The sequence below is a fragment of the Notolepis coatsorum genome, assembly GCF_963971535.1.
Source record: "Notolepis coatsorum genome assembly, chromosome: 6".
Lineage (NCBI taxonomy): Eukaryota > Metazoa > Chordata > Actinopteri > Aulopiformes > Paralepididae > Notolepis > Notolepis coatsorum.
This window is the reverse complement of record NC_140170.1, coordinates 97,649,327-97,655,898: the sequence shown is the minus strand read 5'-3', so window position 1 is coordinate 97,655,898 and position 6,572 is coordinate 97,649,327.

Sequence of the window (6,572 nt, the reverse complement as noted above, 5' to 3'; positions counted from 1 at the left end):
CCTTACACGGCCAATATCACCAGTCACTGTGTTGTATTGGGCCAAATCTAAGTGTTTCTTATTCTAACTGAAGAACCCCATAGTACAGTGTGCGGCAAACGCTTGTCAGCCCAAAGCAGTGAGGTGAATGTAGAAATATAACACAAGGCACAGCGCTTGGTGTCAGAAGCCATAGTACAGTATGGAGGGGACCTGGGGTTCAAAGAAGGCGGCAGCTTATTGTGATAAGCTGAACCTAAGCTTGTAAGTTTGTAATCAATGATAGGGATTAATGTGTATCAAAGAGAAGACAGAGCCAAGTCGACACCACAGCCTTTATCTTCTGAAGTCACTACAGGAGCAGGGGAGGGGGAGAGGAGAGAGAGAGAGAGAGAGAGAGAGAGAGAGAGAGAGAGAGGGAGAGAGAGAGAGAGAGACTATAATCATCATCCCCAAGGTCAATATTTTCACCTCAACAGTCTCTCTCTGAAGCACGACCAACCCACACACACACACACACGCACACACACACGCACACACACGCACACACACACACACCCTTCTTTCACTCTCCTCTTCTGCCTCCAGGCAAGTTCCTATCTCCCCTTTCCCCCTGCTCTTCCTCTTCCTCCGCTTCTTCCTCTTTATCTTCCTCCCCTTCTCCTTCCTCCACTCCACCATTGTCCTGTCAACTGTCAGCCGGCGGAGGACCCGCCTGTCCCTCCGCGGTCGCCGGTCGGAGCGAGCCGCAGTCAGGACCGCTGGCCGGAGACATTCGCTGAAGATTCTCGAATAACAGGCAGGAATTAAATGGGGGCGCGAGCTAAACAAACAAGGCTTCAGCGCCCTGTTTAGTCAGCGGAGCCGCCTGTCAGTCAGCGAGGCGAGCGGACGCCCTGCCGCTCCCACCACCGGCTCCTAATACCGGCATCTCATTGGCCTGAAAGAAAAACACCTGCCAATCACAGGGCCCCGTCAGGTCATTACGGTGTGACAGGCTGACAGAGTTGTGACGGGCTGTCAGAAGTCAAGACAGCAGGGGTAGAGATCGTAACGAAGAGGAAGGAGGGGCCCAATGGGGGCGCGGCTAGAGGGGGGCAGATGTTGGCAACACTGTTCCCATATGCACTCCACTTAGCACACACACACACACACCCTGTGGGACCGCAGAGCGGGGAGGACAAGACGCCTGCAGGCCCGGTCTGAGAGCATTGTGACTCGGTGTCTTGGTGACAATGAGCTGCCCGGGAACCAAGAAACAAAGCAAGCACTCTCACAGGCGGGGCGGGGCAAACACAGACCAAGCAGATCTACCTGCAGCATGCCTAGCACACTATTACACTATTACACTACTATGACACTATTACATACTATTACACTATGACACTATTACGCACTATTACACTATACCACTATTACACTAGCACACTATGACACTATTACACACCATTACATACTATTACACTATGACATTATTACACTATTACGCACTATTACACTATGACACTATTACACACTATTACACTATTACACTAGCACACTATTACACTATGACACTATTTCAGCAGCACACTAGTACACTATTACTCTAGCACACTATTACACTATTACTCTAGCACACTATTACACTATTACACTACCACACTATTACACACTATTACACTACCACACTATGACACTATTACACATTATTACACACTATTACACTATGACACTATTACACTAGCACACTATTGCACTATGACACTATTTTAGCAGCACACTAGTACACTATTACACCATGACACTAGTCACCCTGCAAGTTATGTTATGATTGGCCCAACGGTTGTTGACTTGGGTCTATTTATGTGAGCCACGCCCCTTTTGAAGTTCATTGGTCAATCTTCAAAACAAGCCTCTTCAAAAACTCTTCCCCCTCTCTTCTCCCCACTCTTTTTCTCTTTATTTTCCGTTTTCCCTTCTTTTTCAGCTTTTTTGGGGTTGGTAGCCTATGTGTTGGGGTGGGATTGTGTGAGAGGGCATTGGGATTCTAACATTGTTGTCTGTTGTATTGTATGTTGTATGTGTATTATGTTGGATTAAAAATGAAATTGAATGAAAATAAAATGTATGGGTCCCTGGGGCAAATGTGTGAGGATAGGTGGATGTCTCTACCAAGTTTCATGTACATCGGTTCAAAGTTTTTACCTTTATTTATAACGCCCCCATCAGGCCAATTGGGGTAATATTCCAATATTCACATCCCGGGCCTGCTGTTAGCCTATGTGGCAAGTTTCATCCACCATGACCTTGCATTGGCAGAGATTAGCTCCGGATAGACACACAGACAGATCCACAGACACGACCCAAATGACCAAGCCTGCAACCCCCCGCCCTGCTGCATGCGTGCCTGGTGGAGATAATGAGCGAGCGAGCCAGTGAGTTAGAGACATTGACAGTCATAGAGGTGCATCGCATCTAACAACTAAACTGAAACGAGCAAACACACCCTGAAATTAAACAGAATTGAATTGATTTAAAATTAAATGAAAATAAAAACAAATGAAAAATTCCAAACTATAACCCTAGTGTGTGGGTGTGTGCATGCGCACGTGCGTGTGTGTGTGTGCGTGTGTGTGTGTGTGTGTGTGTGTGTGTGCGTGCGTGCGTATGCGTGCGTGCGTGCGTGTGTGTGTGTGTGTGCTCTCACACCAACCCTCGCCAAAGCCCTCTGTTTTTATTTCTTCTAGAAGCGACGGATGCGAGCCGATGCCCCACCGCTGAGATGAGGCGACGCAACAAGCTGTGACACATTCTGAACGGCTTCTACTTAAGAAACAAACACAAAGGGGGAGAGGCGACAGCCCGGCCCGCAAATGAAATGCAAACTGGGTAGGAATGGAATGGGGAGCATAATTCAATCTGCAGCAAACTACCTCCTCCAGTCAGGCAAGGGAGGGAGGGACGCAGGGAGCGAGGAGGAGGTGCCGGGGGGGGGGGGGGGGGGGGGGGGGGCGGGGTTGTGCCGTGCGATGCCTCTCTCCCTGGGCAGGGGCTGGCTTGGCAGGCGCCCAGATAAGCTGGGGCCAGGCAAAGATTAACTGCTCGCTCTGATGGAAGAGCAAAGAAAAGGCAAGGCGACCTCTGATTCCCTCGGCCCTCCCCGCACGCCGCGTCCTCTCACTCCAGGGGGAAGGAGGGCAGGGGGGTTGTGTACATTAGCCATGATGAGAATTACAAAACAGGGTCCAGACACACACCCGCACCCACACACAGGCAGAAGACACCAGTGTCCCTTTGGTGAGACAGGGCTTGCGTGTGACCTCTCATATCCTTCTCCCCTCCGCCTCTTTGAGTCTCACGCTAAGAAGACGTGACGTGAAACTTCCAACATACATTCCTACACTGCGGGATGAGAGGGTGGAGCGGAGGCAATCAACTCCAACACGCCTCAGCGTCGCCCAGCGGCCGTGCAGAGACGACTTGAGGACGAGAGGCGTTTCAATGACACGTCCTGGTGACACGTCCTGGTGAGACACGTCCTGGTGAGACACGCCCCGTTCTCCCCAATGACTGATCCTTCCTATTAACCCGCAGGCCTGTCTTCCTCTACTCTATGCTGAACTCTCCATCCTACCAAGGGGACTCCCCCCTCCCCCCCGACACACAGACCTTAAAGGCCTATGAGTCTTTCTTGTAAGCTGCTTTTTTTTACATCAAGGAAACTATAAAAGAAGGAAGGGTCATCACGTCAGGATACCAGCGTTCTATGCTCTGCTTGGTGCCAGTTCTATTGAAGCCTGTATTAAAATTCAAAATATACAAGCTATCTGAGGAAATATACTGTACATCAGCGTTAGCTAGGGTATATCAAAGTAAAAACTTTTTTTTTTTTTTTACATTTTTTCAAACACTGGAGGTGTGAATTTGATGGTTGCAAGAAACTGAAGTGGTTTAAAAAAATAAATTAAGGTTTTCAAAAGGGCCCAGTGCTACAGTCAAGACATACATATTCGTTTTAGTCACATTTTAGTCATTTGAATTATTGTTAGTTTTAGTTGACAAAAATGATATCATAATTGTACGCCATAAAAAAAAAAAAAAGGAAATCATTACAGTAACCTTGCATTAAGCACATAGAGGATTTAAGAGTTTCTTCATTCCCAATGTTTTCTTTTGAAGAACTTCCATCTAGAATCATGCATTTTAATGATACAGCATGAGAGGTAGGGCACTAGTGTGATATCCAGAAGTTGTAGAGCAGAATAGTTTCTCTCGCATAAAGCCCTCAAGAAGCACTGTTCTCTCCACTCATATTTGCCTCTCCATCGTGCTCCTTAAAAATGACTTCTGCCTGAATGAATAACAGCATGTAGCCTACTGAATGATCACTTTCACCGGTGAAATTATTATAACTGTATTTACCACCCACTGGGATTGCTTGCTATAAAACAAATGGAAACGCTTTGGGCAATGAGTGGATTGATTCTGTCAACATACTGTAATCAATCTACCTAGATGTCTCATAATTTCCAATGTGTTCTATATAGACTAAATACGTTGTTGTATGTAGCCGATGGCACTTCTTGTTTGTGCTTAGGTCTCTGCACACCGCTTGGATGACAGTTCATCCTGGTTCACCCATAAGAAGGCAATTTATGGATGTGTAGATTTAGCTAAGTGAGTGCATGCAGGTGATTGGATACAAATATTAGCCAAATAATTTGTCCTTCCGTTAAATTGTTGACATTATCTTTTATTTGTTAATGAACATGGTCATACATCTCATCATAGTTTTTGTTCGCAAAGGGTCATTTTTATTTAGTTATCGTCTCATCTTTGCTATGGGAAAAAAGTAGTTGACGAACATTAACGTTACTAGTAGTTACTATAAGCCTCTAGTCTGGGGGGTGCTCCAGTAGCACACCATGTACCGCGCTGCGTCGCGGAATACCGTGCTGCGTCACGGATCTGGTTGACTCCGAGTTCGATTCCCGGACTCGCCGTCATTTGCCGAATGTCTTCCCCTGCTCTCTCTCCCGTTTCACCCTACAACTGTCGGTCATGCTTGACCAGAAAAGCGATAAACGCAAAAAAATGAAGTAAAAAAATAAAAAATAAAAAAAACTCTAGTCTGGACCCTAACTAGTAGTGACTATAAGCCTCTAGTCTGGACCCTAACTAGTAGTGACTATAAGCCTCTAGTCTGGACCCTAACTAGTAGTGACTATAAGCCTCTAGTCTGGACCCTAACTAGTAGTTACTATAAGCCTCTAGTCTGGACCCTAACTAGTAGTGACTATAAGCCTCTAGTCTGGACCCTAACTAGTAGTGACTATAAGCCTCTAGTCTGGACCCTAACTAGTAGTGACTATAAGCCTCTAGTCTGGACCCTAACTAGTAGTTACTATAAGCCTCTAGTCTGGACCCTAACTAGTAGTGACTATACGCCTCTAGTCTGGACCCTAACTAGTAGTGACTATAAGCCTCTAGTCTGGACCCTAACTAGTAGTGACTATAAGCCTCTAGTCTGGACCCTAACTACTGTAGTAGTTACTATAAGCCTCTAGTCTGGACCCTAACTAGTAGTTACTATAAGCCTCTAGTCTGGACTCTAACTAGTAGTTACTATAAGCCTCTAGTCTGGACCCTAACTAGTAGTTACTATAAGCCTCTAGTCTGGACCCTAACTAGTAGTGACTATAAGCCTCTAGTCTGGACCCTAACTAGTAGTGACTATAAGCCTCTAGTCTGGACTCTAACTAGTAGTTACTATACGCCTCTAGTCTGGACCCTAACTACTGTAGTAGTTACTATAAGCCTCTAGTCTGGACCCTAACTAGTAGTTACTATAAGCCTCTAGTCTGGACTCTAACTAGTAGTTACTATAAGCCTCTAGTCTGGACCCTAACTAGTAGTTACTATAAGCCTCTAGTCTGGACCCTAACTAGTAGTTACTATAAGCCTCTAGTCTGGACTCTAACTAGTAGTTACTATAAGCCTCTAGTCTGGACTCTAACTAGTAGTTACTATAAGCCTCTAGTCTGGACTTCACACTCTAACTCAGGAGTGAACTTGCTGGTGCAACACAGTGCAGCTCCCTGGTGACAGCAGCAGTGGATGACAGGATGCAGCACATTTAGCATACTGTACCACCTGCAAGCACCCCCTGCCTCCCACTATGCATATGGAGGGGAAACAGCACACGCACGCACGCACGCACGCACGCACACACGCACACACACACACACACACACACACACATATCCACAGAAACAAAGTCCACATAATCAAAATGCACAAGACAGATTGACACGTGTACAGAAGGTGTACAGAACTTGTACACGTCACTTTGGATAAAAGGGTCAGCTAAATGACTAAATGTGACTGTAAACGTAAGTGCACACATCACTCCTGGGAAAAATGCATTGCAACGCAATCCAACGCAGCAGCGTGACACGTGCAAAGTGCTGTTGGCCTGACAAAGAGGATGGGAGGTTTGCTCCTGCCAGTCTGTAGCCGCATCCCGCTGGGCGTCTATGTGGCCTCTCTGCTGATAAGGCTGATAAGAAAGAGGAGGCAGATAATCACTGACACGAGGAGAAGTAGGAGAA